The following is a 15146-nucleotide window of genomic DNA, read 5'->3' on the forward strand; positions in this document are numbered from 1 at the left end:
CGCTATTGCACCATCCTTCAATCACTTTCCAAAGGTGCTCACTACGGTAGCACGCAAACAGCCAACCAGCCTCGCTGTTTCAGAGACTCTCGTTTCCTTCCGCAGCGCCACAACAATGTGCCCTTTGTGAAAACCGCTTATAGCAGTGGATTTCCGCATTTGTGCCCCGTATCGTCGATATTCGCGTCCTCCGCTTACATTCTTTCCTTACTGCATCACGTGCCCGCAGCGCCATCAGGAGCCATTCAGCCTTGCAGTGGGCAGTCGGCAGAATGTTTTGGCTCATTAGTGTACATCCTGTCATTTTTGCAATAGACTAACTTGCATTACGGCAAATACGAGGCTGATGTTTTACTAATGTGCTCCTGGTCTCAAATTTAGCTTCTTCCATTTAATTTTAGTCTTTTAAATAGGCTTAAATACCTTACCAAAATAAGTTATGTGGATTTGCTGGCGGAAATTATACCAAATTTCGTGTTGCGGTATAATAAAGCGGTAAAATTCTGACATTGAACCTACTCAACACGCTACTTATTTTTACATGGATGAAATACGGAAATAAGATGTTACTAGTAGACGAACTGTTCTGTTCTTCTCACGTGATATTTACAGTATTTTTTCACTTTCTTTTGTCACACATTGATGGTTCTCTAGAGTTTCTGTCACAATTTTGCGGTTAAAGTACTACGATCTTCCATATGCATATGCCAGTTGTAATGCTCTTTTTATATTTCATTTCAGTTAACAATTGCGGTATATATAGGGAGGCAGACTGGTAGATTATTATGTGGCCGTCTGTTTTCAGACCAAACATAGCCATGCTGCATGCTTTTTTCATAATCCCACTCACCACTCGCCTTTTGCAAGAGATTTTTACTTTGATACTGCAGTGTTTTTATCCCATTTGGAATTAAAGCGACCTTCCTTCACTGGAAAATACTTTCTGTTAATTGTGGGTATAAAAAAAAGGCACTCCGGAAATGGCTGATGAATTACTCTTTATCGCCTGCCTTCAACGAAGTGAGTGGTGAACCTCTTTTATTTTGAATAAGATGCGCAATTGTCATCGATACTATACGCGTTCCTTCTCCAAAGTACACTGCATTGTTTTAGAACTGTCCTTGCGGGTAGAGACGTGTGCGTGTTAATGACAAACTGAGAGCTATGCTGGCGGTAGCTTAGCTACTGGCAGGGTCTCCCAAGTCTGAAGGTCTCAATGGATGAACCAGACAAAGTGTGTCCCACAATGCCCCATCATTTTCCACATCCCTTTCCACAGTCCTTTTCCCCAACATCCTAAGACCCAATGGCGAAGTGGATGGAAGAAGAACTTCTCACACGAACTGGCTGTAAACGCGCTGCTCTACTGTCCTTGAGTTCGTGGCACTTCGTTGCAGTTCTGGTGTCTGAAATCACAGCTCATATCCCTGTGCCCTGATGAATTGTTCCAGAATCATAGCGAGTGAGTTACTTCCTTGTAAGTTGAGCTCTACCTTAAACAAAGCCACGCATTTGGCAATTTCTCGCCGGCCGCGGTGGTCTCGCGGTGAAGGCGTTCAGTCCGGAACCGCGCGTCTGCTACGGTCGCAGATTCGAATCCTGCCTCGGGCATGGATGTGTGTGATGTCCTTAGGTTAGTTAGGTTTAAGTAGTTCTAAGTTCTAGGGGACTGATGACCACAGATGTTAAGTCCCATTGTGCTCAGAGCCATTTGAACCGTTTTGGCAATTTCTCCTGCCATCTTCCTTAAAGTCCAGTGGCGATGGGATGAAGACGGTGGTAGCAGACTTGATTGAAGCTAGAAGCTATTGATAGGGACCAGCACACTAGCGGCAAGGGTGTGAAGGTCGTCTTCCGGAGAACTCATGTGACTACTCAGGTATCTGGTCATGCACCAGTGAATGGGCAGGGCTATTTGGGACAACCGCTGCCCACCCTGAATGGGGAAGGCACTAGAAAAGGTGGTCTAACCATCGGTAGCGGCACTTTTACCTAGCTGGGAATTTGCATCCAGAAGGTCACTCATAAATTGTGGACGAAAATCAAGATAGAACAATATGACTATGACTATTGCAACATGGAATGTCAGGACTCTTCTGGACTTAAATGGTAACTGAGAAGAAAGAACAATAACTCTCATCAACCACGAGCTAGCTAGATTAGATGTACACGTTGCGGCTTCAAATGCACCAGACTCTCAGGCGAAGAACACGTGAGTGAAGTTAGGTCAGGGTACGCCATCTTTTCGGAAGGAAAGGATGCATGAAAACCACGCACCCGTGGGGTAGGATTTGCATTAAAAACAAAAATAGTGGAACAACGTCGCTTAATCCCTATTTGTGTCAATAAAAGAATTGTGACTCTTCCAATTCCTGTTTCTGGTGATAGCTTTCTCATCCTCGTCTCTGCCTACATCCCCACTTTAGGCAAAGAGGAGGATACAAAGAATCAGTTCAACCGTCAACCGAGCAATGTTCTCGTCAAAATACACTACTGGCCATTAAAATTGCTACACCACCAAGATGACGTGCTACAGACGCGAAATTTAACAGACAGGACGAAGATGCTGTGATATGCAAATGATTAGCTTTTCAGAGCGTTCACACAAGGTTGGCGCCGGTGGCGACACCTACAACTTGCTGACATGAGGAAAGTTTCCAACCGATTTCTCATACACAAACAGCAGTTGACTGGCGTTGCCTGGTGAAACGTTGTTGTGATGTCTCGTGTAAGGAGGAGAAATGCGTACCATCACGTTTCCGACTCTGATAAAGGTCGGATTGTAGCCTATCGCGATTGCGGTTGATCGTATCGCAACATTGCTGCTCGCGTTGGTCGAGATCCAATGACTGTTAGCAGAATATGGAATCGGTCGGTTCAGGAGTGTAATACGGAACGCCGTGTTGGATCCCAATGGCTTCGTGTCACTGGCAGTCGAGATGACAGGCATCTTATCCGCATGGCTGTAACGGCTCGTGTAGCCACGTCTCGATCCCTAAGTCAACAGGTAGGGACGTTTGCAAGACAACAACCATATGCACGAACAGTTCGACGACGTTTGCAGCAGCATGGACTATCAGCTCGGAGACCATGGCTGCGGTTACCCTTGACGCTGCATCAGAAACAGGAGTGCCTGCGATGGTGCACGAAACGACGAACCTAGGTGCACGAATGGCAAAACGACATTTTTTTCAGATGAATACAGGTTCTGTTTACAGCATCATGATGATCGCATCTGTTATTGACGACATCGTGGTGAACGCACATTGGAAGCGTGTATTCGTCATCGCCATACTGGCGTTTCACCTGGCGTGATAGTATGGGGTGCCATTGGTTACACGACTCGGCCACCTCTTGTTCGCATTGACGGTACTTTGAACAGTGGACGTTACATTTCAGATGTGTTACGACCCGTGGCTCTACCCTTCATTCGATCCCTGCGAAACCCTACATTTTAGCAGGATAATCCACAACCGCATGTTGCAGGTCCTGTACGGGTCTTTCTGGATACAGAAAATGTTCGACTGCTGCCCTTGCTAACACGTTCTCCAGATCTCTCACCATTCAAAAACGTCTGTTCAATGGTGGCCGAACAACTGGCTCGACACAATACGCCAGTCACTACGCTTGTTGAAGTGTGGTATCGTGTTGAAGCTGCATGGGCATCTGTACCTGTACACGCCATCCAAGCTCTGTTTTACTTAATGCTCAGGCGTATCAAGGCCGTTATTACGGCCAGAGGTGGTTTTTCTGGGTACTGATTTCTCAGGATCTATGCACCCAAATTGCGTGAAAATATAATCACATGTCGGTTCTGGTATAATATATTCGTTCTATGAATACCGTTTGTCATCTCCATTTCTTCTTGGTGTAGCAATTTTAATGGACAATAGTGTATATACCTCCGGACGCATGAAATGGTCCACTTTAGTTTAGTTATGTCATGTTCCGAAGAGCATTTTTACGGTTATTTTATCGATATGATGTGGAACAAGTCAGATTACAAGATATATACACACACGAATACTGCTTTTTTTTTTACCAGTTCTGAAACAGAAACTCGTCCATGGAATGGAAGGAGTTGTCGAAAAGAAATGATTTTTAGCTAGATTTAAAGCTTGATCTGCTACCTGCCAGAAACTTTATGTTGTTGGGCAAATGATGAAAGATTTTTATTGCTGAATAACGTACTCCTTTTTAAGCACCTGACAGCTTCAAGCACGATCAAGAAGGCTGCAGAGGAGGTCACTGGTTTTGATGCGAAGTAGACAAATGACTGGTTTGGTGACAACAATGAAGTGATTAAGGTACTTTGAACAGTGGACGTTACATTTCAGATGTGTTACGACCCGTGGCTTTACCCTTCATTCGATCCCTGCGAAACCCTACATTTCAGCAGGATAATGCACAACCGCATGTTGCTGGTCCTGTACGGGCCTTTCTGGATACAGAAAATGTTTGACTGTTGCCCTGGCCAGCACATTCTCCAGATCTCTCACCAACTGAAAACGTCTGGTCAATGGTGGCCGAGCAACTGGCTCGTCACAATACGCGAGGTCACTTCTCTTGATGAACCGCGGTATCGTATTGAAGCTGCATGGGCATCTGTACCTGTACACGCCATCCAAGCTCTGTTTGCCTCAATGCCCAGGCGTATCAAGGCCGTTATTACGGCCAGAGGTGGTTGTTCTGGGTACTGATTTCTCAGATCTATGCACCCAAATTGCGTGAAAATGTAATCACATGTCAGTTCTAGTATAATATATTTGCCCAATGAATACCCGTTTATTATCTGCATTTCTTCTTGGTGTAGAAATTTTAACTGTGGAACAAGTTCTGAAATCGCTTCTAAGGTGCAGGTCATGCGTAATAATAGCCACCAATGACCTGAACTAAGTAATATCCGATTTTCCTCAAAGTAGCTGCCAAAACAGAATTACATTAAAATTATAAAACACAAATTCTGATTGTAGCAGAGTTCAGGTTATAAATTCTCTGCATTTTCTCCCATGAACTGCAACCTCTTTTATGGTTTCTACGCAAACAGATTTGTGTTAAAAGCTATCAAATTTTACTAGTCTATTTAGTAACCTCAGTGCGGGCATGTAACACTTTTGATTCCTACAGACATCGTTCTTCACTACAGCTTAGATTATAATCAGTGATTTGTCCCGTGACTGCAGAGTACTTCTGGCACTATCCAAACAGAAATAAGGAAGTCTGGAGGGCGAAAGAGAAACCACATTTTCGTGAACAGTAAGATATGGTAATAACGGACACCATGTTTGAAATGCCTTTGAGAAGAAGGCATACATAAAAAAATCCCGGTGACAAACAAATATACCAACCTGACTATATCATGTTGGCCAAAGAAATCAAAATAAATTGAGCCACAGATATCCTGGCGCTGAAGTAGACAGTGATCACACACTTGTAAAGCAACATTTTAAAAAAAAGATGGTAAGTAAGAACAAAATAAGGTGAGAGTTTAATAAGTTGCTAAATTAACAAACATAACAAGAACGTGCAGGAGCATACTAATACATTCATGGAAGCTAATTATAGTGAGATGGATTGAAATATCTTGAAACAAGGATCAAATCGAACTGAAGAAATACTATGTGTATTGTTGTGTCTAGACAAGAGAGCCTAGACACAATGAGAGGAAGCCGAAAGGCACGCGCTAAGCTAAAGCTGGATGGCGTGAGGTCTGAAACAGGATACGTAATGAATGCTATAAAGAAAAGTACGTAGCTGCTGGAATACTTAACTTTAATCCATCCTTTTGGTACATCTGGAGATTGTGGCGATACAAGTGAGAGACTTTAGATACATGCAATGTTACTAATGGCGCCTTGCTAGGTCGTAGCCATTGACTTAGCTGAAGGCTATTCTAACTATCTGCTCTGCAAATGACCGAGGCTTCTTCCGTGTAGTCGCTAGCAAAGTTGTCCGTACAACTGGGGCGAGTGCTAGTCCGTATCTCGAGACCTGCCTTGTGGTGGCGCTCGGTCTGTGATCCCTGACAGTGGCGACACGCGGGTCCGACATGTACTAATGGACCGCGGCCGATTTAAAGCTACCACATAGTAAGTGTGGTGTCTGACGGTGACACCACATGTATTATATCACAGAAACCACTATAAGAAAATAAATACAGAAGAAGGCGAAGTGCAATACAGAACAATACTGAATGTCGTTGTGACAGAATATAAATGGGACAAAGAAGAATGAATGAAGGAAGTTAGGCGAAGAACAGAGAATGATGTACTGGGAGGAAGGACAGATAGAGCATATTGCGCAATAAAGCCACTGCAGCACATACTTAAACAAGAAGTACTCTGATAAAAGATACGAATGGACAATTAATTACTGATAGAGAACATATGACATACAGTTCGAATGTATATCTTGAAGACTTGTACTACTATGAGGAGCCGGCCGGAGTGGCCGAGAGGTTCTAGGCGCTACAGTCTGGAACCGCGCGACCTCTACGGTCGCAGGTTCGAATCCTGCCTCGGGCATGGATGTGTGTGATGTCCGTAGGTAAGCTAGGTTTAAGTAGTTCCAAGTTCTAGGGGACTGATGACCTCAGAAGTTAAGTCCCATAGTGCTCAGAGCCATCTGAACTACTATGAGGAAGTATTGGAAATTACAACCATCTCCAACCTGATCATATGGTGGAAGAAGATAATAAAAGACCGATAATCACACGAGAAGAATTTGATTCAGCAGTTCAGCAGTTGAAAGACAAGAAAGCAACAGGAACAGACAACATCCCAACAGCACTTCTGAAGAGAATAAAAGATAATGTTGAGCAAAAACTTTACAACGTCGTTGTAAGAAGCTATTACAATGGATAGTCCGCCTCCATAGCATAGCGGTGGCGTTACTGCCTACCACGCAGGAGGCCTGGGTTCGATTCCCGGCAGGGGACTGGGTGTTGTGTGTCCTTCATCATCACTGACGCGCAAGTCGCCGATGTGGCGTCACCTAAAAAGCCGGCACGGTAGCTCAGCGTGTTCGGTCAGAGAGCTGCTCGCCCTCTGTAATAAAAAAACTGAGTAGAGGAATCAACGATCAACATCAACAGATGTCTTGTCACATCCGGAAAAAAAGGAAAAGAAAAGGCTTTCAATACAGCGGCCGAACTCCCTCTCGCCATAAGCGGGAAATACGGGTTCGAGTCACGTTCCGGTACGGATTTTCATAGTCGTCATTCGATTATACAGCTGATGGTTATCCATATTCGCAATTGCGAATACATTTCATGAGTAACATACAAGCTGGCGAAATGTTTGGCCAATTTCCTCGCTCCATATGTGGGACACTGTGAACATCATACTACAGAGTCAGCAGATTTTTGAAAACGAATTAACCGTCTTCGACTTAATGAGGGTGACATTATGGTCAGTTGTGATGTGGTGTCGCTGTTTACGAATGTACCTGTCAAAGACTGTTTGGACCTAGTGTCCCATTCCTTTGTAGGTGAAGTGGTCGAGCTAGCCTATTTGTTTCTTTCGATACGTTGACGACATGTTTGGCCCCATGGACGTGAGAAACTTGACGAGTTCTTGGAACAACTCAACGGCATTAACAGTAATACCCATTTCAACATGCAGGTAGAAGAGGACGATGATTTGCCTGTCCTCGACGCTCTCGTCCACCGCAAACGAAGTGGATGCCTTGGCCACAGCGTCTATAGAAACGCCACCTGCACCGATCTGTACTTGGCACCATGGACGCGCACGCCATCAGCCATCATCACCCGGCACAGAAGCGCAGTGCATTAAATACATTGGTACTTCGTGCAAGAATGATATCTGACGCTGATAACCTTCCCCATGACCTGGGCCATCTACGCAAGGCCTTTAGGAACAAATACGCCCATCAAATAAATGAAGCGATTTGAAGCAAGAGTCACAACAAAATCATCGGCGACGAGCAGGAAAAGGAAGTTGCTTCCTTGCAGTTCTGTGATTCCGTGGTGGCGAAGATAAGCCGCCTGCTGAAACGACACAATATCAAATTGATCTTCGGCCCTCCGACAAATATCTCAATTAGTGAGACCAGTTAAAGACTCAGCAGGTCCCAGAACACCAGGGGTCTACAAGATATCTTACGAGTGTGACCACTCTTACGTTGGACAAATAATGCGTTCTGTGGAACAACGCAGGAAGGAGCATGAAAGGTTTTATCGCCTAGGAATCTACTTTAGCCGAGCATGCTTTAGAAAACGGACACCGGATTAAATAGGATATAACATCCGTCGTGGCTCGCACAAACGGCTTCTGCGATTGTGGAACTAAAGTATCCATTGAAATAAAAATCGATGATAACACCCTAAATACACACTGAGGCCTGCATCTCAGCTCGGCGTGCGATCCAGCCATCACGTGGTTGAAGCGGGCATATCGAAAGCAAAGTCAACATATGGTGATGCCGCTGGCATCAGTGACGTCACAGCAGGCAGTTAGTGTACTAGTGTATATGAGGAGCACACCAGCAGCCCACTGGTAGTCATACCACTTGACAATGACCAAGGAGTGCTTGGCCGAAAACTCGTGTAATTTTAATTACTTGGCACAGCTGTAAACCCGAGAATGTTTTATTCAATGTTATCGCCGCTAGACTCTGCATTCCTACAAAACGAAAATTGAACAAAATACATCTCAGGATCAGTTCAGTGTTACATCTGGAAAGAGTAGTAACATGTTCTTCTAACAATAAGAACTAATCTCGAAAGAAGACTGAGTATCAACAGGGAGACATATATAATATTCGTGGGTATAGAGAAAACTTTTGATAATACGAACTGGAAATGACTACTTAAGACCATGAAAAATACAGGAGGGACAAAAGAATCATTCCGTTGCTGTACAAAGATCAAAAACGTAGAGACAAACGTTAATGGAAATGTAAAACTACTTCCGTTAGAAGAGGAGTGACACTAGGTTGCGCACTATCCGCTGACTCATTCAACATGTTCGTTGCGGAGGCCATAATCAAATGCAAGTAAAAGACGAAAGGCAGCAAAATCAGTGGAAAGCAAATCCATTCTATAGTATTTGCAGATGACATTGCATTAACTGCAGATTCGGAGAAGGAACTAAGTAATGCGATATTTATGATACAGTAGTGCCTGCATTATTCCGAATTGCGACACAAAGTTCCTTCGTACATGAATGCATGTCCAAAGGAACTTTGGATCGTAATTCGAATCAATTCAGGCACTGCAATATCGTATTTATCTGCCGTCACCGGGCAATCGACTTTCAAGTAAAATGTCTCCCCTGCATGGGAACATACACATATCAAAAAAAGTTTTGCATCAACCCGGTTCCCAGAACTCCTGAAGATGGACGTTGACTGTTGATATTGTATCAGAGACACAGTCCCTTTGACTTCAGAGATGTCACTAAACCCTCCCAAAGATGTAAGCAACCACGCATGAGCAGCGCCTATTAGACGGAGGGGGTTAGACAGCCCATCAGTTGGAGGCACACGGCTCGTGTTGTCTGTAGTTCAACTAAGCGTAGACGATCAACACCGTTGTTCGATCGCGTTCGCATTGTTATTTTGTGCCAGGAAGGACTCTCAATAAGGGCAGTGTCTAGGCTTCTCGGAGTGAACCAAAGCGATGTTGTTCGGACATGGAGGAGATACAGAGAGACAGGAATTATCGATGACATGCCTCGCTTACGCCGCCCAAGGGCTACTGCTGCAGTGGATGACGGCTACCTACGGATTATGGCTCGGAGGAACCCAGACAACAAGGTCACCATGTTGAATAATGCTTTTCGTGCAGCCACAGGACGTCGTGTTATGACTCAAACTGTGCTCATTAGGCTGCATGATGCGCAACTTCACTCCCGACATCCATGGTGAGGTCCATCTTTGCGACCGCGATACCATGCAGCGCGGTACATATGGGCCCAACAACATTCCGAATGGACCACTCAGGATGGGCATCACATTCTCTTCACCGATGAGTGTCGCATATGCCTTCAACCAGTCAATCGTCGGAGACGTGTTTGGGGGCAACCTGGTCAGGCTGAAATCCTTAGACACACTGTCCAGCGAGTACAGCAAGGTGGATGTTACCTGTTGTGTTGGGGTGGCATTATGTGTGGCCGACGTACGCCGCTGGTGGTCATGGAAATCGCCGTAACGGCTGTACGATACGTGAATGCCATCCTCCGACCGATAGTGCAACCATATCGGCAGCATACTGGCGAGGCATTTGTGTTCATGGACGACAATTCGCGCCTCCATCTTGCACATCTTGTGAATGACTTCCATCAGGAAAACGACATCGCTCGACTAGCGTGGCCACGATATTCTCCAGACATGAACCGTATCGAACATGCCTGGGATAGATTGAAAAAGGCTGTTTATGGACGGCGTGACCCACCAATCACTCTGAGGGATCTGCGCCGAATCGCCTTTGAGGAGTGGGACAATGTGGACCAACAGTGCCTTGATGAACTTGTGGATAGTACGCCATGACGAATACAGGCATGCATCAATACAAGAGGACGTGCCACTAAGTATTAGAGGTACCGGCGTGTACAACAATGTGGACCACCACCTCTGAAGGTCTCGCCCTATGGTGGTACAGTATGCAATGTGTGGTTTTCATAAGCAGTAAAAAGGGTGGAAGTGATGTTTATGTTGACCTCAATTCCAATTTTCTGTACAGGTTCCGGAACTCTCGGAACAGAGGTGATGCTAAACATTTTTTAGATGTGTGTACATAATGGACGTACTAGTACAAGTTGTAGACACATGGTTGACGACATATGGACGTTCGGGTCTGCCAGGATTCGTGCTCTAATAGTCAAATGGTGAGGCGGCCGCTCGCGATAAACGGGAAGTTCGGCTTCGAGCCCCGGTTCGGCTCAATTTTTTATAGACGTCATTCCATTATACAACTGATGGTAGTCCATATTCGGAACTGTGAATACATTTCTTGTGGTCTAAGAAAAATGCTGCGACGTTTTCCATTAGCACTAAAGTACCAAACTTATGATGAACACGTATGAAGCCATAGCAGTGGCAGTTAAAAAATCCAATAAAGAAACAAACAAACATCAAGATAGATTATGAAACCATAAAACAATGCAGTCGGTTATGATAGAATGTGATGTCTCTCAAGAGAACAGATACACCATATAAATCAGTAGGAGAACTGCCCCTGCTAAAACGACCTTCAGTGACAAAAAACAACTTCTGACTAGCAGGCACACATGTATTAAAATTAACAAAGAATTAATCAAGATGTTTGTCTGGAGTGTTTTGTTACATGGCTGTGAAAATTGGTCCTAATAATTCATAATATACAACACTTGGAGGGAATGGAAATATTGACGTGCAAATATATTCTCAAAATAAACTGAACAGAGAAAAAATCGAGCTAGTGGGTCTCAGGGAAGAAACCGGACGGGGGAATTGATCTCTACCATAGAAATAATTCTTGAGCAAAAGTTAGATTTTAGGAAAGAAAGAAAGTCCGCGGAAGAATCATCTAGATTCTGTGATGGACTTAAATTGAGACACAACGTTGTCTTCAAGCGCTCAGCAGAGGATAGAAGACGAAGAAGAAGAAGAAGAAGAAGAAGACGAAGAAGGAGAAGATGATGATGGTGGTGGTGGTGGTGGTGACTTTGGTTATGTCCCCTCTCAGTGCAACTAGAACAGAAACATCACGGAAAACGTTGTTGGGTTAAAAACTGTAACTGAGAAGTCGCACCAGGCTAAAGCTGATATTAAGTTCCTAGGGAAGGAGTGAGTAGTTCAGTGTGTCAAGTATTTTCTACAGAATATGGAGAACTAGTTTAAGTTCAGCCTTAGAAATTCCGTTTAGTGGACATTGTGGTGCGAGGTTAACGTTGCATTCCAGATGAGTCGACGCGCTTTGATAGTGAGCCCCTTACCCTATTAGTTTCTTCATACTCACAACGACCAACGTTCTTATTTCGCGCAACTGAACTACATCTTTCTTGTTCATCGTCATAAACGTGCAACTACACCAAACAATTATGATGATTCTGACTTTCAGCTGACGCTTTACCCACCGACGGCAATTGGACTAGAAGAGCCAACGCAACTCTACCGAGGTGGCGAGAATATCAGGCGTTGCAGCTCTTGTGGTCGACTAGTTCATCGCACATCCAAGTTTCGGCATCGTCGCTACAAATCCCAAAGCTACCGCAGATCACCGTTAACACCACGCTCCGTTTCTTTGATAACGCCGTCATCCGTCGTCCGCTGCCCACCCACACCATCCCGCACGTCGCTGGACTCAAACCGGCACCGCTGAGAGCACTTCCGGCAGACGCCACACAATTCCTATAGTGGCGCCACAGTCCGTGACACCTACACTGAATGTTGATACTCGGCCACTTGGTTCTTCGCCCACTTTACACAGCTAGCAGCAGCCGTCCTCCCTTGTTTCACCAACTGTGCGGTCAGTCGACAGATAAAGGAGTGATGTCAGCTCATGTTTATTCACAATAACCGATAAAAAAGTGAATTTACGTATATATTTTTTTGTTAAATATACCCCATACCGAGATTTGTTCCACTTTCTTTGCCCAGAGTTCTGTGTATTTACACTGAGGAAAACGGAAAATTGAAAGTGTTACACCACGAACATTTTGACCCAACGGTTCCATACTGGCCGTCCAGTATTTACGTGTCTGTGGGACATATCGATTACAATTTCGACCTCATAGGAGCATAATTTCGTTAATTTCAGTATAGAAAAAAAAACTTCTCTTTCGTATAAAGAATGTTGTGAGTGCAAGAAGTCTATTTGGTGTGTCTAACATTACTGAAACGTTTCAGGTAGAGATCACAACACAGCATGCATAGAGGACGACACGCTCAGCGAACCTTCGGACTACATCATGAGAAGATTGTAGCATTGTATTACTGGCTCTGACGAATTGACGGATGACAACTGTTGAAATCAGAGCATTAGTTAAAGGCAGAAGACCATCAGGAGCCGTCTGGAACAGATTAATAACAGCTGGGATCAGATCTCTAGTTCTTATGTGTCTCTAACCCTTGACACCATATCAGAGACAATCGACACTTATATTGTCTAGAGCGGGAGTCAAATGGGGCATAGAGGGTCATTCTGTGGTGTTCAGCAATGCGTCTCACTTTTCTTTGGGCTGTCAATAAGACGCCAATATGTCCGTAGACGATCTGGTGAGAGATCACAGGAAGTGGCGATTCTTGAGACCCATACCCCACAGTCTTCTAAAATCAGGGTGTGGATATCTGTTGAATGACAATAGGACTGATTTTTTAATAACTGAAGGAAGGTTACAAGTTCGCCAGTACGTGGCAATAATGTATACCCATTGGCATACTCTTTATGGCCAGGGTACCAAACGGCATATTCCAGCAGGATAATGGGAGACCCCAAATCGCAGTTCTCTCGATAAAAGTCTTGAAAAACGTATGGATCCTCAAATGGTCTGCGTGGTTTTCTGATTAGTCATTCTTACAGAGTGTCTGGGATGCAATGGAAAGAAATATACTCTCATAGCAGCCTCCATCTAGTAAACTTCAGGAACTGACACAGCACGTGTTTCACGCATGGCAAGAAATTGCTCACGATGACAATCGGAAGATGTTCGCTTCCATACCTCAATGAATACAAGTGTGTATTCGTGCCCGTAGAGGTCACACCTCATACTGATGTTGATGAAATTACAGTCTCTTAAAGGAGGAAAAGAAAAGGAAAAGAAATTTCAAGATGTGTTAGATGATGATCAGTTTGGCTGTAGGAAAAGAAAAAGCACCAGAGAGGCAGTTCTGACGTAGCGGATGATAATGGAACCAAGAATAAAGAAAAATCAACAAACCCTTATAGGATCTGTAGACCTGGAAAATGGTGCAAGATGTTCGAAATTATGAGGGGTAAGCTATAGGGAGAGACGAGTAATATACAATAAGTACAAGAGAAAGAGCCAAGAGGGAATAATAAGAGTGGACGACCAAGAACGAAGAGCTCGGATCAAGAAGAGTGTAAGACAGGGTTGTAGTGTTTCGCCCCTTCTGCTAAGTCTCTACATCGAAGAAGCAATAATGGAAATAAATGAAAGGTTCAGGAGTGGGATAAAATTCAAGATGAAAGGATATCAATGGTATGATTCGCTGAGGACATTACTATCTTGAGTGAAAGTGAAGAAGAATTACATGATCTGCTGAAAGAATGAACAGTCTAATGAGTAAACATCATGGATTGGGAGTAAATCGAAGGAAGACGAAAGTAATGAGTAGCAGCAGAAATGAGGACAGCGAGGAACTTAACATCAGGATTGATAGTCACGAAGTAGATGAAGTTAAGGAATTCTGCTCCCTAGGCAGCAAAATAGCCAATGACGAACGAAGCAAGGTGGACATCAAAAGCAGACTAGCACTGGCAAAAAGGGCATTCCTGGCCTAGAGAAGTCTACGAGTATGAAAGACAGGTCTTAATTTGAGGAAGGAATTTCTGAGAATGAACGGTTGGAGTGTAGCGTTGTATGGTAGTGACACATGGACTGTAGGAAAACCGGAACACACAGAGAATCGAAACATTTGAGATGTGGTACTACAGACGAATGTTGAAAATTAGGTGGACTGATAAGATAAGGTATGGGGAGTTTCTGTGCAGAATCGGAGAGGAAAGGAACGTGTGGAAAACACTGACAACGATGAAGGACAGGATAATGGACAAATGTTAAGACATCAGAGAATGACTTCCATGGTACTAGAGGGAGCTGTAGAGGACAAGAACTGTAGAGGAAGGCAGAGATTGGAATACATCAAGCAAATAATTGAGGACGTAGGTTGCAAATGCTACTCTGAGAAATATCGGACTGATGCCTCATGCTACAACAGTTTCCATTTCCATCAGCGACAGGATGACTGATCAGTGCTGGTATTGCTCTTCTGGAAACTTTTTACTGCTGACAGATGAGCTGCTCCAACGGTGATGTGCACTGCCTGCATATCTAAAAGCGTTTGTGTGTTTAGATTGTAGGGAAACAGAGATTCAAAATATAGTAAATGCAGGTATGGCATGCCGGGGACACATCGGCCGTTATAAATGATATACAGATAAAACAGTAACAAGCCACCTAAAA

This window comes from Schistocerca serialis, chromosome 3 (assembly GCF_023864345.2).
Source record: "Schistocerca serialis cubense isolate TAMUIC-IGC-003099 chromosome 3, iqSchSeri2.2, whole genome shotgun sequence".
Lineage (NCBI taxonomy): Eukaryota > Metazoa > Arthropoda > Insecta > Orthoptera > Acrididae > Schistocerca > Schistocerca serialis.